At 39.4% G+C, this 25451-nt stretch overlaps 1 protein-coding gene across 12 annotated transcripts in view; it reads right to left on the reverse strand.

Annotated features, from left to right (window-relative positions):
• Positions 1-25451, reverse strand: part of LINGO2 (leucine rich repeat and Ig domain containing 2) — a 1254957-nt gene that overhangs the window by 116974 nt on the left and 1112532 nt on the right. For 2 of the 12 annotated variants that reach the window (XR_012847678.1, XR_012847677.1), the window contains one exon: positions 17473-17541. The exons of the other annotated variants lie outside the window; for them this stretch is intronic. The gene's annotated coding sequence lies outside the window, so the exon portion shown is untranslated. Of the gene's footprint in view, positions 1-17472; positions 17542-25451 lie in introns of those variants that run through there. 12 annotated transcript variants of the gene reach the window in all.

A 25451-nucleotide genomic window follows, 5' to 3' on the forward strand; every position in this document is an offset into this window, starting at 1 on the left:
CTGTCACACAAAGCTATGGATGGGGACGAGCGCGCGTTACTCCGATCACTTGTCCCCATACATTTACACAAGGAGATGTGCTGTCAACAACGATAATATTTAACTTTTTTAAAACTATACGATCAGCAGATGATCGAGTGTTTACTTGTTCATCTGCTGATCACTGCCCTGTTTACACTGGGCAATTATCGTCACCGAGCGTTATACGAATGCTCGTCTGCACGATAATATTCCTGTTTAAAACCCCCTTAAGCCCCCATTGGCAGCAGGGGGAGGGGGGTTAAGGAGAGGCATGGGGGTCAGAAAACTGAAAAATAATTGCCCATATCTGTTGATAGAAATGCACTTGAGTAGATCTATCTATCTATCTATCTATCTATCTATCTACACCAAGCCCAACAACATCTGTGGGGACATATACTTTACAAATAATTTTGTTTTTATGATTTTTCTGGGTATAAATGTAAAAGTAGCACTTATTCAAGCAATACATAAATACATTTATTTAAAAAAAGACAAGGTTTCTGTTTTCTAAATAGACAACCATATCGATGAAGTATTTTAATTGACAGAGAAATAAGAAAAATGTAAATAGTGTAAATAGCTGTCACAATCATGTTTGCTTGCATAAGCTGTAGTTATAAATAACATGCCCCAAAGGTGAGCATCCATATTTAGCATGACTTTTGTAACGTGTCAATGGAAAGTTGAAGCTAAATTTCCACTGTAAATATGTACAAGTGTTTCAGTCCTGGAATGACTTTAGAGCAGCATGGATGTCTACTGTATTTTATTACATTTAGAACAATATGGCATAGGATATACTATATGTGTAATGTGTGGGCTGACTGACATATTGGATAACTGTGATGCCAATAAATCTTAAAATGTGAAAATGGATGTTGAACAAAATAGTATATTGTGGGAAAGGTCATTAGGCTTTAAAAAGAAGCCAATGTTTAGTTTTTTTTACAATATTGCTTTTCATGCAACGAAAAAGTTTTATTCTAAAATTCAAAGATCAGTTTTCCCTGAGTGTCTCTGCAAACATGACTCTTTCAGGTCAGCAGCACTGACGGCTTATTTGGGCAAATGAGCATTCACAGAATGCTCATTCCCAATAATTGCACTGTGTAAACAGGGCAACGGTCAGCCGATGAACGTTGTCTGCAGCACATCTCCCTGTAAACAGGGAGATGTGCTGCCGATATGATGATAATGTATGGGGACAAGCGCTCAGAGTAATGAGCGCTCGTCCCCTTACTAGCTCCTTCTGACAGGAACAAACGAGCGCCGATCAATGAGCTGTCCTTCTGATCAGTGCTCGTTTACACGGCCCAGGTAAAAGTACCTTTAGAGTTCTGTGCTCCTTTAAATAGGAAACAGGCAGAGGGACTTAGTTCACAGACCTCTATTTGATAACATCTTCTGACATCGCTCTGTGTGACACATTGGATGTTTTGATGCTGAATTTAGAATATAAATATTATATTAATATTAAACCTAAATTGCCACACAAGGTTGCCTTGCAGCTGGAAATATAAAGATTGCTACAGATGCTGTGAAAAATCTGCCTAAATTATTTAGAGTGAGGTTCTTACTGGTTTGATTTTTTTTCCCCCAAATATGCCACATGCTGGCAACTTTTTCCTTAATTAAACTAATAGGCTTCTCACTTGTACACAGTAAAGCAGAGATAGAGACCTTGAAAGCTGTTAAGTTATATAAGATATGAGTCACTTGTAACAAGCTGGGTGAGGAATAAATACTTCTTTGTATTTTTCTCAGCTCCATACAATACAGACACCTCTAGTAATTAAAACATTTGCATATTCGGAATGGAAAAGAGGATCCACATTTTAGTAAGGACCCAGACTGTGCAAAATCAGCAGGCCACAATAATTTGTTTTACTGTTTAACAGCCCCACTGCAAGAACATCATTGTTTATTGTAGCTTACAGGCAGTAATAATTTCACATGATACACATCTTTTTTATACTCAATTACTTTTGTGCTTTAGGTTGATGAGAATAATAATTTTGCCACAACCATCTGTGCCTCTACAGTAACTTATTTCTTATACCTCCAAAGGGAGTCTGCAACATATCAAACTGTACAGATATACGCTGTCCGAAACCCCCAAGCAGAGAGATATCTGAAGTGCTTTGCCTGGAGATGCTCCTAACGTTACTGTCTATATATGGACAGTGAGGTCAGGAGTTACAATGCCGGAGTTCCCTCCAGGGCTTCACATGCACTCTGGCCAGGGACTCCGGCTCGGGACTCTGGCCGTGGGAAAGCCAAATATGGACAGGGATGTCAAGAGCTTTACGATGCCATAGTCCCCGACCAGAGTATTGGCAATGCTCTGGAAGGAAATATGCCCCGTAAGAATTTCCTGACATTAACGTTCATATATGGACAAGGACTTCAGAAGTTTTGCGACGCTTTAGTCCCCGGCCAGAGTGTCATCAATGCTCTGCCCAAGGATTCCGGCCCTGGAAAATCCTCTGACGTCACTGTTCATATATGTATACATATACCTGTGACGGATGCCGGTGCCGATTCTATACACTGTCAATCGTCACCTATAGTCTTCCATGTTAAAAAAACGTATACCGTGCAGTATACATTTCTTTTTGCGGGATCCCTCAGGATGAAGTAGCGTAGTTTACTTTCATAAAGCGAAGCCCAACCAGCCGAATGGGGACCAAAAGGATACTCTTTTGGTCTCTGTTGGCCTAATTGAGCCCTATGAAAACATTTATCGTCTGGAGTTTTCCCAATGTACATGATAAACGTAAGGCACAAACGTGATGTGTAGGGTGCACTAACTTGAATCTAATAACTTGCTGCAGCATGATATCACACAATAAAAGTCATTGAAAAAAATCTGAGTAAAGTCTCTTTAAAAACATGAAATGGTAGGATTATAGGTTGGACTTGATGAATCTGTGTTTTTTTTTTAACCTTATCAACTATGCAACTATGTTGGCTCTCTCACCCACAATATTGATGAAATTACCAAGGAATTCTTACATTTTAAAAGGCCCTTACACGACCCTCACTTCCTTGGACTATGCAATAATTTCCTTTCTGGACCAAGTCTACACCGTAATCTCTAGAACGACATATCAAACTACTCACTAAAGAGCAGAAGGATGCGCAGGACTGTGATAGTTATAAACCAATATCACTGCTCAATGCGGACTTAAAATGGTGGGCTGAATTGTTGGTAGAAAAAAATTAAACAGTTTCTCCAAAACCTCATTGGCCGAGTGGGCTTCCTTCATAAAAGAGAAGTAAAACATAATACAACTAAACTCATTCATGCAATAGAACACACCAAAGCCTTCAAAATTCCTTTGGCCTTTAATAGAGTAAAATAGTTTTTCATGGAAGCAAAGTTAAACAAATTTGGCTTCCCTCCCACTTTCATTAACGTCATACTTATTCAAAACTTTGTATAAATAGTACCCTCTCCCCACCTTTTATTATACGAAATGACACAAGACAAGGATACCCACTTTCCCCTTCCCTCTTCATTTTGATGATGGAGATGCTTACACAAAAAAATCTGCAATGTGTGGAAATCGATGGTTCAAAGGTTGGGGTACATTACCACCCCACATCTGTGTTTGCGAATGATGTATTAATCTTAACAACAAACCCTAGAACAGATTTCAAGCATAAACTTAGAATTTTCAAGATTTCACCATAAAATCCAACTTTACAATTATCTTTAACTAATCGGAGGCTTTAAATGTCTCTGCACCCAATGAGGACATTTTAGCTATAAAACCCCTAGCGCCCTTTAAGTGGCAGAACAAAGCAATTAAATATTCAGGTATATACTTGCCGCCAGACTGTCGCTCCTTTTCACTTTGAATAACACGCCTCTCCTTATAAAAATCCAAACTCAACTAAACTCTTTTTAACTACCCTTCATGTCCTGGCTGGGTAGAAACACTATTTACAAAACAGAAATTCTCCGACAACTGTTATATGTTCTCCAAATGGTACCATTATATCTCACTGCTGCTTACCTTAATAGAGTTAAACAACACTTCTCTGCCTTCCTATGGAAGTCTAATCATTCCAGATTGCCACAGTCATCTCATCCTTACAGGGATTGTCTCACCATAGACATTTAACTCACTGTGCTATGCTATTTCCGTAGCTCCCATTCACTTTTTTGGGATTCACGGAAACAGCAGAGCTCAGTGTCATTTCCCGGAATCCTAACCAGCGGCCGCCTCACCAGGCAGGGATGGAGTTAGGGGACCCCTGTTCTTGAGATAGGTATGGGTCCTAGAAGTTAGACCTTCATCTATCAGCAATTGATGGCATATCCTGTGGATATACCATAAAAGATTGACGGGAGACAACCTCTTTAAGCCTCACTTAGGGTGTTTTGGACATCTGGACCCCTCCGCTTACTATCACGCTAATCAAATCAGCTGTTGGTTCCTACCGGCTAGGAGAAACAGATCTCTACCTCACACAGATATAGAACTCACTCAGATGACACCATTTGAAAGCCTTTAATTTGGTTCTCCCCAAAAAGAAATTTCATAACCACAATGCTCTTATAAAAGGTCAGCTTTTTCCATCGCCTTTTTATACAGGCATGTCCAAAAGCGAGTTTCTCTCCATTAACGCCGTTATCCCATCCTATCTCAAAATTAATGGCCCTCTCTCAAAATACTAGTTTCACTTCCATGTGACACTCCTTAAAGCTTTCAAAGAACGCAAACCCCCAACTTTAATGCCATTTTCAAAAAGTTTTTGCTGCTCCATCAGAGTATTAGGACACTATCATGGCTTGATGTCTTTTTAATTTTTCCCAGGACCCCTAAACATCTCCTCTCTAAATTCTACCAAGGTTTACTTTCTTATTATGCACTGAGCAAACCCATCTTTCTCTTAGCCTGGGAGAAAGAAAATCTGAGACTGGCTTAATTCTCAAATACTCACGCGGCTTATCGAGATGTATAAGAACACAGGAAAATTCCCACAAGACGCTTACACACTGATGAACAACTTTAGATTTCCTGTATAAAATTAATTTAATGTCAGGGAATGTCTGTTGGAGGTGTGGAATAGGGCCACGTAGCTACACTCAAATTTGATGGGAACGCAAGAAAATGCAAGGCTTTTGGAGTTTATAGTTTCCAAAAATCAGTGTAAATAGTAAACGTTAATTAATAAAGTCAAGTCCTGCCTAGAAAAACGTTAAAAATTGTTTTATTGGTATAATATTTAAAAATAGGGCACTAATTGCCAAAGGTACTGAGTATAGGCGTTGGCAAACAGATCCACGGTCCCTGATAGAGTGCCAGGAAACAGGTAATATTGAGAACTTTTCAGTCAATATGACACAAGACAGGGGTAGTAATAGTACTCCTCATCCACTTGCCATAGCGATACAAAATCACCAAGCCTCCTTAGAATGTCCTGTATGCACAGATGAAAGCGTGCAACACTCAGAACATACACAGGGGACCAAAGCAAAAGTGGTCTGGTTACCACAGCAAAGCAACGTCCCAACGCGTTTATGCAACCCTGCATCTACAGGGCAGCGTCCTCAGGGGTTATAGTAGCTTTTTATTAATGAACTGCCGAACAGCACATTTTCTGCTGTTAATTTTGTATTCTCCGGCGTGCACTGAGACACTGATAACTGGTCTAGCGCGCGCCTGAGAAACCCGAGTGCCTTATACGGCTAGCCCCATCTCCTTCAGAGGCGTGATGGAAGGCCGGAACCAATCGGTGTGTCATAAGCTACTATAACCCCTGAGGACGCTGCCCTGCAGATACAGGGTTGCAGAAACGCGTTGGGACGTTGCTTTGCTGTGGTAACCAGACCACATTTGCTTTGGTCCCCTGTGTATGTTCTGAGTGTTGCACACTTTCATCTGTGCATACAGGACATTCTAAGGAGGCTTGGTGATTTTGTATCGCTATGGCAAGTGGATGAGGAGTACTATTACTACCCCTGTCTTGTGTCATATTGATTGAAAGGTTCTCAATATTACCTATTTCCTGATACTCTATCAGGGACCGTGGATCTGTTTGCCAACGCCTATACTCAGTACCTTTGGCATTTAGTGCCCTATTTTTAAATATTATACCAATAAAACTATATTTAATGTTTTTCTAGGCAGGACTTGGCTTTTGGAGTTTAATACAATAGAATAGAAAATTTGCTCTCTAAACCTTACTCTAACTCCTGGGCCCCGACACTTCATTTCGTCCCTCTAAACATGACTTGTGCACATTCTTGATAATGACTGCCAAACTCCTTATTTCAGTAGCCTGGTACTCTCCCGAGCCTCAAATGCTGCTTAAATGCATTAAAAAAGTGAACCAGGTGCCCACAATGAAGGAGAAGGCCAGCTGGGAGTCGAGAACTCATGATAAGTTCTTAACGGTGTGGGACACGTGGGTTAAATTTAGAGACACAATACTTAATGTATCTGTTCTACATTAGGCTCTTTAACTTATTTGCCATTGATTGTTTAGTCTTCTCACTGGCTGTGCGACTGGTTCACCAAAGTAGGGAATACTTTGTAAATAGTTCTTGTTATTTGTACATGATTACACTGGCTATGAGCCGGCTAATGTAATTTCCTCTCCTGATCTATTCCATGTACATTGATTTTTCATGTAACTTGTATCACATATTTTTTGGTTCAAGAAAAAGAGATGTAGAAAAAAAAAAACGTTACTTTCCACAGGGTATTTAAAGAGTTAAAAGTCAAAAAAGTCAAGTTAAAGATTGTTGCATCTGTACACAATAAAAAGCCACTGAAATGCTCATGACGTATACGATAAATGTTTAGCTAGGACATATGTTATGCAGTGGCATACGATACCCATATCTCCCTTGTTAAAAAACCAGCCGTGTGGTATACTTTTTGGAACTAGCTAAGGTCAGGAAACAGAGAAGATCAGCAATCCAAATGAGGTGGAGGGGGGGGGGGGCACAAACAAAAGTGTAGATAAGCTATCCGGGTCAAACACGAAATAAATGATGGGTACTGTAGATATATAATTTCAGGATAATAGCAAGGTACAAGGTATTAACCAAAGATTGTGTGGGTATGCACACAGTGCATATGCCACACAGTATCCTAGATGAATTGCCACAGGGAACAGAGAGGCAGTGGCGGTTGAGATCTGCAGACATCGCTGGAGCCCGGTGAGGTAAGTTCTGTACAGTTTGTTACAAATAATTTTGGGGGTAATCCTTCATGGAAGCACCGATGGTGGGCACAGTTACTGTATGTACTTCATGTACTGGCCCATCTACCTGTCTTAGGCTCTATTCACATGACAGTAAAAACAAATGTGTCATGGCCGATTTCTTAACAGCCGTCACATGGCCATTTTCAGTACAATGAAGTTCTATTGTTGTATTTACAAGGCCCTTTTTTTAACGGACTGTGAAGACTGGCTGTCAAAAAATAGAACATGTTCTATTTTTAGTCGTTTTCATGGCCTGACGGTCCCCATACAAGTCAATGGATCCGTTTTTAACGGCTGTTTTTCAGAAAGTCATCCTTGTGACGGCCGTTTAAAACAGGGACCAGGGCCCCGCTATTCCTATCATCCAGGAAGGCACTCACACAGTGGGACTCAATTGTAGTCGATCCTTAGGACGCTTGTGTTGTGCCGCTGGATGAGGCCTGGCCAGAAGAGACCAGGCCTGCGTCGCTGTAGGAGGGAATGGCGCGGGAACAGGGACAGGTGAGTGCGGCAATATCTACAGAGGGCAGTGTGGCACTATCTACATGTGCACTGTGGCACTATCTAAGAACTACCTACAGGGGACACTGTGGTGCTATCTACATGAGCACGGTGTGTGGCACTATCTATATTGCGAAATAACAAATTGCCAAATTAGGCATATAAGCCCTTTTCCGAGCTATCTAATAAACTATAAGTGTATAAATAAAATGTATATTTTATTAGATATACATTCAAATTAATGACAAACCACACATATTTAAAACTTGCAATGCGATCTGACAGTGTGAATAGTCAATCTGTTTCAGTTAGTTGCAATACTGATTTAGCTTGAACATTAATATCTATCTGAGCCTGCGGCTGCAGTACGCTAATCATAGATGTACGACTATTAGATGACACATTGAATTAAAATTCAAACAGCCCTAACCCAACATGTCTTGCCACAGCCGTGGTGTCCCCAGGAGTATTCGGGCCAATGGCGGTGAACGCTCAGTATGGACACATAATGATACATAACAGATGCCATACAGTGAAGGAAATAAGTATTTGATCCCTTGCTGATTTTGTAAGTGTGCCCACTGTCAAAGACATGAAAAGTCTAGAATTTTTAGGCTAGGTTAATTTTACCAGTGAGGGATAGATTATATTTAAAAAAAAACAGAAAATCACATTGTCAAAATTCTATATATTTAATTGCATTGTGCACAGATAAATAAGTATTTCATCCCTTTGGCAAACAAGACTTAATACTTGGTGGCAAAACCCTTGTTGGCAAGCACAGCAGTCAGACGTTTTTTGTAGTTGATGATGAGGTTTGCACACATGTTAGATGGAATTTTGGCCCACTCTTCTTTGCAGATCATCTGTAAATCATTAAGATTTCGAGGCTGTCGCTTGGCAACTCGGATCTTCAGCTCCCTCCATAAGTTTTCGATGGGATTAAGGTCTGGAGACTGGCTAGGCCACCCCATGACCTTAATGTGCTTCTTTTTGAGCCACTCCTTTGTTGCCTTGGCTGTATTTTTCGGGTCATTGTCATGCTGGAAGACCCAGCCACGAGCCATTTTTAATGTCCTGGTGGAGGGAAGGAGGTTGTCACTCAGGATTTGACGGTACATGGCTCCATCCATTCTCCCATTGATGCGGTGAAGTAGTCCTGTGCCCTTAGCAGAGAAACACCCCCAAAACATAATGTTTCCACCTCCATGCTTGACAGTGGGGACGGTGTTCTTTGGGTCATAGGCAGCATTTCTCTTCCTCCAAACACGGCGAGTTGAGTTAATGCCAAAGAGCTAAATTTTTGTCTCATCTGACCACAGCACCTTCTCCCAATCACTCTCAGAATCATCCAGATGTTCATTTGCAAACTTCAGACGGGCCTGTACATGTGCCTTCTTGAGCAGGGGGACCTTGCGGGCACTGCAGGATTTTAATCCATTACGGCGTGATGTGTTACCAATGGTTTTCTTGGTGACTGTGGTCCCAGCTGCCTTGAGATCATTAACAAGTTCCCCCCGTGTAGTTTTCGGCTGAGCTCTCACCTTCCTCAGGATCAAGGATACCCCGCGAGGTGAGATTTTGCATGGAGCCCCAGATCGATATCGATTGACAGTCATTTTGTATGTCTTCCATTTTCTTACTATTGCACCAACAGTTGTTTCCTTCTCACCCAGCGTCTTACTTATGGTTTTATAGCCCATTCCAGCCTTGTGCAGGTCTATGATCTTGTCCCTGACATCCTTAGAAAGCTCTTTGGTCTTGCCCATGTTGTAGAGGTTAGAGTCAGACTGATTAATTGAGTCTGTGGACAGGAGTCTTTTATACAGGTGACCATTTAAGACAGCTGTCTTTAATGCAGGCACCAAGTTGATTTGGAGCGTGTAACTGGTCTGGAGGAGGCTGAACTCTTAATGGTTGGTAGGGGATCAAATACTTATTTCTCTGTGCACAATGCAAATAAATATATATAATTTTGACTATGTGATTTTCTTTTTTTTTTTTTATATAATCTATCTCTCACTGGTAAAATTAACCTAGCCTAAAAATTCTAGACTGTTCATGACTTTGACAGTGGGCAAACTTACAAAATCAGCAGGGGATCAAATACTTATTTCCTTCACTGTATATACATATCAGTTGAAATGAGCAAATTTCCCGAAATTTGTTTCTGGGACCATTCTATAGAATTGGCTGTCCAATTCGATTCGGCCCCAATTGCCCTGTTTGACTCTCTGATATCTTCTAGGACTGTATCCAATATATTGCAGCTTCTCAGAGGTTAAACAATAATGAAAGTCAACCTCACTATGGATTTTGGATGTGAAACTAGATATACTTTCTAATGTGACTGAAAATGTCTGCCTGGCTTATTTACTTACGTATTTCCAATGCCTTTCTCTGTGATAACTGCCGTTCCATTGATCATCACTCAGCCATTGATCAACCAATGATGAAAGCGTTCAAGGTAAAGAAGAGAAGGGATTCTGGCCACCCATGATCTAGCCTCAAACCAGAAGTTGTTTGTTGCATCTTTAATGTTTATCTACTCTACTATAGTTTAGATGTATATAAGGAAGAAAGCTTTCTATGGCATTCTCTGACACACCTGAGGAAGAACTGAAAAAGCCAAGAAGATGTCTAATAATTACTTATAAAAATGTTCCAAGCTGATTAAACATTAAAAGGCAGATAATTATATTACACTTAATACTCTGTTACAATCACACAAGTATTTTTCCTACAGATATTTTGTAAGAATTTTGACAAAAGAGTAAACAGACCTGTCAATAGCTCCTATTCACTTCTGTTTATTTTAACATCATTTTTTATCCATAAAAAGATTTTGTTAAACTGAGATCAAATGCAGCAAGTAAAAAAAAAAATAAAATCCATTAAAGAGGTATTCCCAGCTTTAGACATTTATGGCATATCCTATAAATAAATTCCTGATAAGTAAGGGCCCTAGAAGTGGAAGCCCCAACTTTTGGGAGAATGAGGTCCCGGGTCAGTTACTGCTTTTATCATTATGGTCACCGGAAAAGTGGTTGCGCTTGCACGTGGGTCTCTGCGGTGAAGTTTCTTGGAGTAACGGAAGGAGCCCAGCAGCTATCTTTCCAATTAAGCCGACACTTTAAGAGGCTACAGGCCGGATATGGATATGCCATAAATGCTTGTGATGTGAATACCTGCTTCAATAGATCTATTTTTTATAGATAGATTAGTTGATGTGCAGCATGAATTAGTTATCCATCCATGTTTTCTAAATGTTTATCATTAACCCCTTAATGACACAGCCAATTTTTCATTTTATTTTTTTCCTCCCCACATTCCAAAAGCCATACATTTTAAATTTTTTCACCGACATAGCCGTTTGAGGTCTTGAAAATGTCTTATTTGTGGGGCAAAATGGGCAAAAAACAGACGCTGCACCATTTTTTGGGGGTTTCCTTTTTAATGGTGCTCATCGTGCAGTAAAAACTACATGTTCACATTATTCCACGGGTTGATACTATTACGGCGATACCGTGAGCCCACTCCATATTGCCCCTAAATGGCTGCCAGGTACATGTACATGGTATGTTGTTAGGGGGTTAAAAGGGTTGGCCTGGACGTAAGAGAATCTGCAAAAAAAAGTTGATTATTTTTAATATATTATGTTTAATATATTATAATAGAAGGCATTCAGATTTGAGAATTTATGAGGTCTAAAGAACAGGTTTATTGTGTACAGTATTCAACAATACATCTCACACTAAATGTTTAAATGTATACTATTATATTCTATGAGTGGCGGTTACGTTAAATGGATGCCTAATAACGTCACCAATAGAAAATAATGGTATCCGTTTAACAGATATGCCATAAACTCTGATGACCCCTGTTCATGACGTATGCATTTAACGGATACCATTAAAATGTGAACTAGGCCTTACATGTCACTGTGGGCTTCTCTCATTGGGTAGTCATAATGAGCAAGCATAATAGTCAGATCTTCCTTTGAGCTACAAATCCCAGGATTTCTCTTAATGCCAATTTCAAAGATGGCTGCACAGAGATATCAACAAATTGTTGAAGATAATCAACTGATGTGAAAAATAGTTTGACAGGGCTTCCTAATAGATTAGCACATGCGTAGTTCTATCTACAATACATTGTACTATGCATATACCAGAGAGGCACATGAATACTGCACTGTGAACAGTGATTTGCTATCTAGAAGGGTAGTATTATATTTAGCCCATTATTGACGCTTTAGGCATGGACCAATGTCGAACTGGAATTTCTTGGGGTCCACCCTCCATGTATACATGTGCATATCAACTTTTAGTTATAGGTTATTAGTGCATTAGCCCATTAGAAATAAACCGTAGCGACTCCAAAGTCGGAATTGAGTTGTCGTCTGCAGGACCTTTAGGGCTAATTTTTGGGTTAGAGCCTGGGCCCACTGGAGGAATCTGACAGTCTTCCCTAGGATGTTACGAAAGGACACCAAAGAATAAATATACAGTATCAACAGTGGCCATGTAACTCACAGGCAGAAGGGGCAAATAAAATAGAATATTAAGTAAATAAAGAATATTTAAATGTGGGTTTATGGTGTTTTAGATCTTTTTGCAAAGTCAGTACAAAACAATTTATAATTAATATGAGCAAACCATAATTGTAAATCAGTGAATACCTTCTACAATGTAATCTGCGGTAGTCATCCTGGAAACGTCATGTGCTAGAATCTTTTAACTAGTAAAGGGTTATTTTGGTATCATGCTGTACTAAACGGAAGAGTTCCCATATAAAGTTGATTGGCTACCAAGGCACAAAAAGCAGCTGACTGTGGTACTTTTGTCACTGCGCGGCTGTTGAGTATAAATGAGATGGCTCCTGGGGTATAACTGCAGAATAAGAAACTGCAGGGAAGTGGAATCTGTTACACAATTTAAGAAGCCAATTCATTTTACAAGCTGGAACAGACAGATAAATTGCAACGTTTTGCTTGGTAAAAGCAAGGATCTGGAATTTGTTAATTGGTATGTGATTTAGACAAGTATTTGACAAGGTTGAGACTTGAAAGAATCGGCCTATGTGGCAAATATTGATGCATAAAATATGTCCGTCCCCGTTCTATAAGGATGGAAATAAAAGGGGCGTATTCAGTTAGCTGTGATCTTGACCCAAACTGAGTATTAATGGTTGACTATGTGGGTGAAAGCATTTTACATGTATTGTAAACTAGGAAGACTAGGAAAAATTCTCCAGCAGAAACACAATTTCCCATCTTAGCACCTTCCACTGATTGTCTAGTGAACTTTGGAAAGCTCGCCCTGATGCCTCACAACAGCAAAATAAGGTCGCATGGCCACACAGATAGTCAGACAATCCTGCCAAAATGTATGTATGGGAGCATCTTGTCTGTCCCCTGATCCAACATGCCCATTCCTTTGTTGCCACAATAGATAAGTCAATGGTAGAAATGTTTGGCAGCAAATTATTCCCCTCCCCTATCGCCTCTTGGAAAGACACATGCACACTTGGATGAGCTAAGCGGACCTGTTTATTTGGGACTTGAGAGAAATTTATTTCGCAGTTGTTGATATATATATATCTATAAACACAGATAACTTCTATATAACTCCTATGGATAGTGCTATATTTGTCGGAGCCGCGAAATCTTACAATAACTAGATTTCTTGGCTCTGATATTGTATGCCGCCATTTGGTTATAGGAGCACCATTGGGCATACTGGAAGCCCTTTGTATGGAAATTCGGACCCGACTCCTGTAGGGAGTCGGGTGGTTTGCTTAATGTCCTTGCCACATATAAAGCATTTTTAAAAATAAGTTATATTTAGAAAATAATGTTTTTCTCCGGACAATAACTGTTATAACTGAAATAAATCCAATAGAGTCATTGTAGTGATAGGTACTCTTTAAGGATCTGAAATATAGTGATAGATAATGCATGAAAAAGGTGTGAACAGATATGAGACTGACACATCAAATTCCTTTAAAGAGGCTCTGTCACCAGATTTTGCAACCCCTATCTGCTATTGCAGCAGATCGGCGCTGCAATTTAGATAAGAGTAACATTTTTATTTTTAAAAAACGAGCATTTTTGGCCAAGTTATGACCATTTTTGTATTTATGCAAATGAGGGTTGCTAAAGTCCAACTGGACGTGTTTAAAGTAAATGTCCAACTGGGCGTGTATTATGTGTGTTACATCTGGGCGTGTTTACTTCTTTTACTAGCTGGGCGTTCTGACGAGAAGTATCATCCACTTCTCTTCAGAACGCCCAGCTTCTGGCAGTGCAGAGACAGCGTGTTCTCGAGAGATCACGCTGTGTCGTCACTCACAGGTCCTGCATCGTGTCGGACGAGCGAGGACACATCTGCACCAGAGGCTACAGTTGATTCTGCAGCAGCATCGGCGTTTGCAGGTAAGTCGATGTAGCTACTTACCTGCAAACGCTGATGCTGCTGCAGAATCAACTGTAGCCTCTGGTGCCGATGTGGCCGACACGATGCAGGACCTGGGGCAGGAAGTGAGTGACGACAAAGCGTGATCTCTCGAGAACACGCTGTGTCTGTGCACTGCCAGAGGCTGGGTGTTAACGAAGAGAAGTGGATGATGCTGATTCGTCAGCATCATACACTCCCATTCCTAACACCCAGCTAGTAAAAGAAGTAAAAACGCCCCGATGTACACACATAATACACGCCCAATTGTACTTTTACCATAAACACGCCCAGTTGTACTTTTGCAAGCCTCATTTGCATAAATACAAAAATGGTCATAACTTGGCCAAAAATGCTCGTTTTAAAAAAATAAAAACGTTACTGTAATCTACATTGCAGCACCGATCTGCTGCAATAGGAGATAGGAGTTGCAAAATCTGGTGACAGAGCCTCTTTAAGCAGAAGGACAACCCTCAACTTGAGTGGAGCTTTATTTTAAATATTGTATACGAGTTGATTCCAGGATAGAAAAGAATGGAAGGTGGGGGAATCTATGGCAAGTGGGTTTGGGCAGCTGACTAGCAACAGATTCCACCAGTGATAGCCAAGCTAAATCTCCATCACTTTATATATCCTAGTAGTGCTAGTTGTGTGTATTGTTTACATGCTACCAGTACTTTAGGCCTTCACAGTTGCTTGTGCTTCCGAAACTTTTTGGATGGTCATAAATGGACACCTATGGTTTATTGTGTGAAAGATCCATATTTTCATGCATATCTATACACTTAATAATAAATAATTTTGCCTTTACACTTTATAACAAAACAAATCATCTGAACGTAAAATTATTTTAGGTCTAAATTGCATAAAACCATTAAATAATATACAAATTGGGGTTCAATATCAACTCAGGAACCAGAACGATGCCTTCTTGGGCAATATAGTAGATTTATTAATGGGTCTATTTATCAAGCTAAAAATAGGGACATTTGAGGAGCAAAAAGGGATAAAGGGATTTCAGTCAAAGGTAGGAAAGTCCATCAAAAAGAAAGCAAAAGCTTGCTGAAGGAGATGGCCACTTATACTGATCACTGGAGAGGGGAGTATTAGCCAAACATAACGCTATTTTTGCACTGCAGAATGGGAAAGGGACAGCAGTACTATCCAACATTGGAATAATTAGCATTATTAGCATTATTATTTCTGCTATTGTGAAATATATACTTATGGGAAGGAATCAATATTTTCCTTTGCTGATGTGAATCTGTAGGATTGCTCAATTGCCACGCTTTGAACGCCGCTCCTTTCTACTAATGCAGAAAGTATGAGTTTCTTGGATGCAAAGGAAAGGTAAGCTGAAATTACATTACCGGTGCGAAATGTAAACTGACTAAAGTATATATAACCCCCAAATGAATGCAACAATTTTAAATGCTGTGCTAAGCAGTAAGTCAGTTCTAAAGCTCTTTATCTCACTAGGATCTAGAGTAACATAAAATGTGTAAACATTAAAAATCCATTATAATCCTATAGACTACGTCCCCCTCAGAATATTTTTGTTAATTTGAGAACATGCGGATAACCAGCTATTGTAGAATTATGGATAGACGCACGCGCATTGCATTCTCCAGTCATTTCTGTCTAAATATTCACTCAAAGTACATCCGTAATAAGGCATATCCTTACAATAGGGAGTTTGGGATGCAGGTGAGAGGCTGGGAAACGTAAGTAAGGGCATGATGTGGGAAGAGATACAGTACATGAGAAGTGTGCCGTCTTCCTTCCTTACTGCCTCTATTACAGTAAGATGAGGATGTCATATTCATTGGGCAGTTACAGCAAGATGCCACTTCTATCCTGAGATGTGACAGTAAGTTCAAGTCCTGTATTTCCCAGGCGGTAGAACCCAGGTCACAAAGAACAGACATTTGCTGTATAGCATTATAATATCTGAAAACATTTTGTCTCCCCTGCTCCTGCTGCAGCGGTAATGGTCTAGGGATTCTGCAGGGAACTTGGTGGTCATTTGCTTCGCTGTACTTGTCATCAGCCATATTAAAGCAAAGAACAACACCTGACAATACTGTAATCTTATGGTATTTTGCATATTGTGTAGGAAAAGGCTGGGGATCAAAATCTCTTGACTATGGCCTCTACGCCCAGAAGGAGCAGTCTATGGGGCCCTAGTGTACCTCCCATGGCTCAGAATTCATAAGGCAGCAAACAGAGGTTAAACAATCTGATAGAAAGAAAAGTTAAGGGACAGTTCTTCTTTCATAAAATATTACTCAGCACGGTATTTTATTACGTATTTAGATATAGAGAAAATAGGTGTTTAAATAGCAAAATAATAGCGATAATAACAATAATAATAAAGAATAGGTATGGGTACTCTTTAAGTCAGGAGCCACATTCTGTGAAAACAAGTCTTTTTTTGCAAGATTTACAGAAGAGTTTGTAAACCCAATCACTTATAAAATTAAACTGAACATTGCGGACAAAGGGAACTAATACATTTGACCTTGAGTTAAATAGAATTTGAACATATGGTTAATTGTCTCCAGCAGCACAGTTACTAAAGAACAATAAACCCTAAAATCATAGCGTAAAATTTAAAATTTAGAAAATCTCTTGACCATATCGTATGCAAACTACAAAGAAGGAGTCAAATAAACATACTGGATAGATTCTCCAATGTATTGGATATAATTGAATACAAATTATATACATTGTATAAAACTGTCTCAAAGAAAAAAATGTACTTGTTTTCCATAGGAGCCAATCAGATCCGTCCTGTAAGAATCAACAGCGGATCCTGATTACATTTGACCCATTCTTCTAAAGTGATGGCAGGATTAGAAAATTAAAGTGGTTGTCTGCTTGGAACATTCCATTTTTGTTAGAAGGGTCCCCATGGCAATAAGCTGATAACACGGTGCCTCAATGCGGAGACCCTCAGCAATCGTCTGTAATCTGTTGGGGAACTCGGCAGCAAGTGTTCATTTCCCCTGTGCAGCACCACCACAGGGAAAACCAAGCATTACATGGTGCACATTGAAATCAATAGGCTGTTAGTGTAATGATAATAATTGATGAAAGTCCCAAATGGGGACTACCTCTATTATACTCTGTTAACCCAGAAGGCCCTAATAGGGTATTTATTGAACAAACAAAACCAGGCAACATCTATGAGATAGGAAATTGACTACTTACATGATGATAAACTGATGAAAAAACACCAAAATGGTCAGAAGACTGGGATTTTAAAATGCATCCATCCAAAACTTATCGTAATGTTGTAGATAAGCTCAGTCCATACGGTTGGATTTAAAGACTAATAAAATCAATAAAAGTTAATAATAATTAGATAAATAACTCAAACCATGTTACTGTCCATTTATTTCATACTGCTATGCAGTTTTTAGCTGTATGATACAGAGTTTTTTCATACAACAACAAGTTGAAGTTCTCAAACACTATTACATGGAATAGTAGAGGAAAAGTAACAAGTATCAGCCATGAGCTTCCAAATGTTTCTCTCAAAGTTTGTACACATTGGAAATAATCTGTATAAAATGGATAAAAATTAGAAGACCTATATTGTTTTGGCTATTTACAGAACTGAAATAGCCAGATGGCCATGGGATATACAGATTGATACGACATTGAGATAAAGAAGCCAAATATAATCTTCCAAAGCTCAGACAGACATCAGAAATACCGGACTATAGAAAACATGACAAATATAGGACAAATATAATATTGAAACTATGAATTTCAATAGGAAAAAAAAATAATGTTAAAGGACCACTCAACCTAGAAATGAATGATAAAAGTAAACAGAAGATGTATTTCCCCCAATGTTTGTCAGTCTGCAGGATCATTTGCATGATCCTGAAACAAACCTTTTTCTAGAAATCCTGCAGAGAATACAGGGGTTAATTTCCTACTGAACTCTTCCATTATCGGCTGGTGAACGGTTGAGGGATGTGGCTTATCATAGGGGGTGGGGCTTAATAATCTGCATGTCCTACAGGGGGAGGCTCCTGCTACAGCCAGTTGTCTTACAGCCAGACACGGCGCAGTAAGGAGGAGCGGGAGCGTGCACATGGCTGATCTCCTGGGACACACAGAAAAGATTTATTTAGAAATTTCTCAGTTTTATTTGTAATATGAGACAAATGGAATTAAAGGAACGGAGGAGAGTGCTGGAATGTTTTTTTATTTTTTGTGAGTTTTATGTTTAGTGTGCTTTTAAGGCAGGTTAGGATATTTTCCTGATCATGACAGTTTCTTCCATAGTGGCCTCTCTACTTAATGTTTAGCAGACTGTATTTTTATGGGTACTGAGGGTGAACATGTTCATTATTAAAATGAAGTGATCAGGCCATCTGTGCCGTTCACATGCTATACGATACAGTAAGAAATGGCTTCTTGCTTGGGATGGCCATAGTACTAATATAAGTTTTAAACTAATATAAACTAATGTATTATTGTCCAAAAAGTCAGGGGTAACTATTTTGGATTGCTACTTTATAAGCAGAACAAATCAATCTAATGTAAAACAGCCAACACTTTCAGGCTGGTAGTCATATTCTGTCTTTAGGATATCGAACCTCTACAGAGCTGTCTAAAATAAAAAAATTTACAAAATAATTTTGTTTACTATGTATTATATTTAAGTGGCAACATTATAGACTATTGCTCTACATGCTACTGACTAATTTTTAGATACTAGTTATAATTAGTGTAATAACCTCAAGTTCAAAATACACTATATGGACAAAACTATTGGGACACACCTCTTAATCATTACATTCAGGTGTTTCATTCAATCCCATTGCCACAGGTGTATAAAAACCAAGCACGTAGCCATTCAGTCTGCCTGTACAAACATTTGTGAAAGAATGGTTAGTTCTAAAGGGCTCACTGAATTACAGCGTAGTACTGTAATAGGATGCTACCGTTGTAACAGGTCAGTTCATAACTTTTCTTCCCTCCTATAAATTCCACAATCAACTAAGTGGTCATTTTACAAAGTGGAAGCATGTAGAAACCACAGCAACTCAGACACTAAGTGGCAGACCGTGTAAAATTACAGAGCGGGGCCGTCGAGCGCTGAGGAGCTTAGTGCATAAAGTCACCAACACTCTGCTGACTCAATAACTGAGTTTCAAACCTTCTCTGGCATTAATATCCAAATAAAAATGGTGCACCACGATCTTCATGGCATGGGTTTTCATGGCCAAGCAGATGCATGCAAGCCTTAAATCACCAAGTACAATGCCAAGTGTTAGATGGAATGGTATAAAGTACGCCGCCACTGGACTCTGGAGCAGTGGAAATGTGTTCTGTGGAGTGACAAATCACCCTTCCCCATCTAGAAGTCTTGGTTTCGCGAATGCTAGTAGAACATTACCTGCCTGACTGCATTGTGCAAACTGTAAAGTTTGGTGTGGGAATGATAATTAACAGGTTGTTTTTCAGGGGTTGGCCTAGGCCTCTTAGTTCCAGAGAAGGGAAATCTTAATTCTTTAGCATACTAAGACATTTTGGACAATTGTAGCTTCCAACTTTGTGAGAACAGTTTGGTGAAGGCCTTTTTTCTGTTCCAGCATGACTGTGCCCCAGTACATAATGCAAGGTCCAGAAAGTCATGTTTTGGTTTGAAAGAACATGACTGGCCCGCATAGAGACCTGACCTCAACCACATCCATCACCTTTGTGAGGAACTAAAACGGAATTTGTGAACCAGGCTCTTTCGTCCAACATAAGGGTCTGACAACACAAATGCTTTTCAGTATGAACGGTCAAAAATTCTCACATAAACACTCCAAAATCTTGTAGAAAGCCTTCCCAGAGGAGTGGAATATGTTTTAACTACTAGGTGGATAGGGGGGGGGGGGGATTCCATATTAATGCTTATGGATTTAGATTGGGATGTCATAAAAGCTTCTGTGTCATTTATAGGTGTCCCAATACTTTTGTCCAAATAGTGTATATTCTAAGCCAGGTTAAGCCTACTAGGAGTCCATAAAGTAGTGAAGCCTGCTCCTAAACACATTTTCTTTGGGTGCCATAAGGAAGTGACTGGTTTTGTTCATAGAGAATGGAGTGGCTAAAAATTCATTCTTCTATCGTTTGTTGTTTTTTTTGTGGGGAATGTAGGGTCGCTTTAAGGGCTGCTAAGAAGTCATGGGATACGGTTTTTGCACAAGAGCCGGGGTGCCTTGTTCTAAACATGTTAAATATATATATATATATATATATATATATATATATATATATATATATATATATATATATATATAGTTCAAATAGATGCAAGAAACACAGCACTCAATGTAGACTGGAAGTCAGGCCATGTGCACGTTACCATTGGAAGGATGAATCAACTCCTTGGAATGAAATAGCAGGAACAAAGAACAAGTAACGGCACCAGGACTTCAATGTTAGGGAGATGTTGGTTTATTCACCATCAGGTGGAAAGAATGAGCAACGTTTCGGTTCACAACTGAACCTTTCTCAAGCTTGAGAAAGGGTCAAGTGTGAACCGAAACGTTGCTCATTCTTTCCACATGATGGTGAATAAACCAACATCTCCCTAACATTGAAGTCCTGGTGCCGTTACTTGTTCTTTGTTCCTGCTATATGTATATATATATATATATATATATATATATATATATATATATATTTATATATTTTTTTTTTTACTAGATAGGTAAACAAACACTTACAATTTGATACAATTTGTACACTTGACATTTTTTTAAACTTGTGTGGTGTTATATAAATTTAGATTGCAAATATTCAATGTGTTCTATAGGTAAGTAATGTGAAAAACACTTATCGATTATTTCATATGAAGACAAAAAAAATCGAATGCATGTTAAAGCTGCAGATGCAGGAATACCCAATGCAGAGGAAAAATTCCAAAATAATCCAAATGGGAAAAAAATATATTTTATGGGCTTTGAAATTCATGGACTATGAGGTAATTGATGGGCATCATTGCATTACAATAGCTGACTTGATCCACGTTCCCTAAAGAATTCAATGCACACAGATAAAACCCCAAGTCACTCTTGCATAAATAATACCGCTAATGGTCTGACAACGTCCATTACTTACGTTCAGCTATTATTGATGACCCATCATTGGACAATTTTCTCAATTCTACTACTCGTTAGGATGCAGAGATTAATATACCAAGAGCTGCCTAACCAATGATAGATCATTTGTTTATCAGTGGCTGAGAGCCTGTAGCAAAATGAAATAAAGTTGAGAAAGCTGTCAATATTTTTAGAAATGAAAAATGCTTCTTCACCAGCTATCTCCTCACTGTGTCTATTCAAGATATGACTGTCCCTTTCCATAGAAACTGGCAGCACGTCAGCTTTTCAGTTTGAGTACGCGTTTTTCAGCGGCAGTGGACTGACTTTAATTTTCTGCCCAAGACTCAAAATGATGTAAGTTGATAAAATCATCGTAGGTATAATTTATATACTTAACTCAGCATAAGCTGCGTGAGCTAAGATGGGCCAGGGCCTGTGGCAGACCTAGTGTAACTCACGATTTTACTTCTTTACATGATCTGCAATAGAAGCGTGTATGCTTTATTGTAAAACAAGAAAAGGAATAATCCTTTACCTCTATCAGCATTCAACTTCAGCATCTTAAGCAGATTTTTAAAGGAAAAAAAATCAAAGACGGCTTAATTCCCTTCTTTAAAATGTCTTTTGAGATGCTGATCATTATCTGTTAGCACCCGCCTGTGCTCACATGTGCGATTACATTACATAGGTAATAGGATAGCATTTAATTCCTTGTACATAGGGCATAGAAGAACAAAAAAAAGTTTCGTGTATCAGACTAAATACCTAAAAAGATATTCAACCATGTAAATCTTTATTCAATTCCCCAGGACCTCATTTATAATGCCTAGTACTCTTCAAGTGGCATGGCCTCACTTTTCTCTAAAAACACCTAAAAAATAAATGAGCAAATGCCTCATTTTACTATTTAGAATCACACGTGTCAAGATATTTTTTCAGTTTTAATTTACAAATGCATCATAAAGTCTACACCTTTTTAAAAAGAAGTCATAATCGCCACAGGTCTGGCCTCCCTAGCCCCAGGCGATCAGTCATTATTGCCAGGGAAAGCTACGGCCACAATCCCTTGCAGCCACAATTAATGGCCGTCCATGTAATGCATGGATGTGCCAGATCTGACAGAGCTGCTTTGCATTTTCGCACATAGTGGTAGATCCCGAGCGGGAGACCCCCTCTATGTTGTCCATATGCCCTAACATGACTTATGGACAGGGATTGTTGTTGTGAGACAACAACTTTAACAGAATATTCCATTCCAATCATCCAGCCATCGCAATTTGGCCCTTGTCAAAGTCACTGAGATCTGTACACTTGCCCATTTTTCCTGCTTCCAATGCATCGACTTCAAGAACTGACTGTTCACTTGGTGCATGATATATCCAACCTCTTGACAGATGCCATTGTAACCACATCCTTAATGTTATTCACTTCCACTGTTTTCTGCCAAGTTACTAAAGGGGTATTCCGGTTACAAACAAGTTACCCCCTATCCATAAGGGGTAACTTGCTGATCGGTGGTGTCTGACAGCTTGGATCCCAACCGTTTACGAACACTGTACTCGGCTATCTCCGGCGCTCCCATAGAGAATGAATGGAGCGACAGCGCGCATGAGCGACCTGCCGCTCAGTTCAAACTTGGGGTTTGGGCAACTTCGGGCTCCCCGTTCTCGTAAACTGTGGGGGTCCGATCTGTCGGACATCCACCGATCAGCAAGTTACCCCTTACCCTATGGATAGGGGGTAACTTGTTGTAACCGGAATACCCCTTTAAATATTTTACTCCGCTGCTTCTTATGTTTTTTTTTTTTAAACTAGGTGACAACCAGTCTAGTTACAGTGACATTGAAATGTAACAGGAGATCCCCTTTATTGTCCTACATATGGTATGGTCTGGTTTGAAATATTCAGTATGGTTGTGAATAAAACTGAACTCTTTGATTGGGGAAATAGAGGAACAGACAATTGTGTGATAAGATTACATTTTCTCTATCCTCTTCTGAAACTCAGTTTCAGAGGGGCTCATTTGATGAAAAGTATCTCTTCTAAGGAAAACAACCACCCCCACCCTTGTCCTCCACTGGTAAAATATTTTAACATAAGATTTGGATTACCATAAGCAAGCCCTATTTTGTGCTAGTCTATGTCTTTCTAAGGGTTAGACTTAAGGCCCTTTTACACGGGCCATGTATCGGGCAAATGCACATTCATAGAACGCTCATTGCGTAAACAGGGCAGCGATCAGCAGATAAACGAGCGAACGCTCATTCATCTGCTGATCGTTATCGTTTTGATAATTAAAAATATTATTGTTGTCGGCAACACATCTCCCTGTGTAAGGAGGGAGACGTGCTGCCGGCATGATAATAATATATGGGGACGAGCGATCGGAGTAACGACCGCTCGTACCAATACTAGCTCCTTGTGAAAGGAGCAAACGAGCGCGGCGCTGGTTTACACTGCCTAGGACGGCCCGTGTAAGAGGACCTTTAGTCTCAAATGTCTACAAACCACTTCCATACAATTCTGTCAAACATACGACCACTATCTTAGCATCTATTTTGAACTCATAGAGAGAAATTATAAAAAGCTACTAAATAATTCCTGCTAAACATAGCTAAAAAAAAATTCCATAGAAAATTATTCTACATAATTAGTTATAACTCAACCTCTTAAAATACTCTAAGACAAACTAATGAAACCCACACTTTGAAATGCACTCATCATAATAACTGGCCACTAAAGTACAATTCCATGGCCCTTTAAATATTTTATAATATGGCTCCTTAATTTCTTTATGTAGATAACCAGGCCGTCAAGAGTAAAACAAAAAATACAGCTCCACTCATTTCAGTTGGGAATAAAGACAAGCAAATTGATTGTACACAAATTGAAATCAGTCCAAATTTCCCAAAAGTATAGATCCAGTGGCACGCTGTGCACGTATCACGGCAAAATGGCATCCACTGGCGACCACCGGCAAACATTGTACAGATTAGAAAAAGGATTCCATGACCTTGGGTGGGCTTCCCCATAACGCCTTGCTGGCAGCCTTCCCAAAATGCACTGCGGATATCCCTGGGATATAGGACAGTCTTAAAAGACGAGTTTTCAGGGCAATCGGGTACTTGCGATTTGCACAAATTTATTCGGACCGAATCTTATCGGATGGCAGAGTTGACCAAATGGGGGAAATTTTGGGGAAATTTGCACATCTCTACTTGGAATTCATATAAGCCTTCTTGTTGGTCTACAGAATTCAGAACACTCTATATATGTATGTGTATTTTTGCATGTATAATATAACATCATTAAGTCTCTATGCACACAGCAGAGTCGTGTTGCCTTGAGCCTGCATGACCGTACGGCCTCCAAGTGCTGACATACAGACTCCGTCGTGTACCGTATGTATGGAGCTAGTCTCGTGTGTACTGCAAATCTTGATCACTCATCTATTTAAACCTGACAAGTACTACAAGTCTGAGAGGTGCCATCTATTAAATCATAGTGGAGTCTAAGGGTAAAATCACACACAGAGTTTTGATGCAGTTTTTTTGGTGCAGTTTTTTTTAACCGAAGCCAGAAGTGGATCTAAAGGAAAGGAATTTGTATAGAAAAGACTGATGCATCTCCATTCTTTGGCAAAAACAGCATCAAAACTCTGTGTGTGGCCCTGGCCTTACTAGTCGATAATCAATTAAAAAAACAAACATCTTTAAAAGAATGTAACCAAATAGATTCATATGAGACAGGTTTTGAAAGGTTACTCTGAATTGAATTACCTCCCATATAACGTCAGTCAGAGGTTCAGACTGGGTCAGATTTATCAATATACTGGACTCAGGGTAAGGCCAGACGTTGCAGATAATATGTGCAAATTCGTGGCAAATCAGCGATCAATTACTTGTGTTACTTGTGGATTTTTTGGGAAATTTTGCCATGGATTTAAACCTAATGCCTAGTTCACACAGAGTGTTTTGCAGGCAGAAAAAAATCAAATCAAATTTTGACCTTTCTTGCCGCGTTTTTTATGTCGTTAATCTGGGCATATTTCGGCCATTATCATTGAGCATCGCGGGCAAAAAATGCCACCAAAAAGGCTTTATCTGTCTCCCCGTGATTTCAATGG

This window comes from Rhinoderma darwinii, chromosome 1 (genome assembly GCF_050947455.1).
Source record: "Rhinoderma darwinii isolate aRhiDar2 chromosome 1, aRhiDar2.hap1, whole genome shotgun sequence".
Classification (NCBI taxonomy): Eukaryota; Metazoa; Chordata; class Amphibia; order Anura; family Rhinodermatidae; genus Rhinoderma; species Rhinoderma darwinii.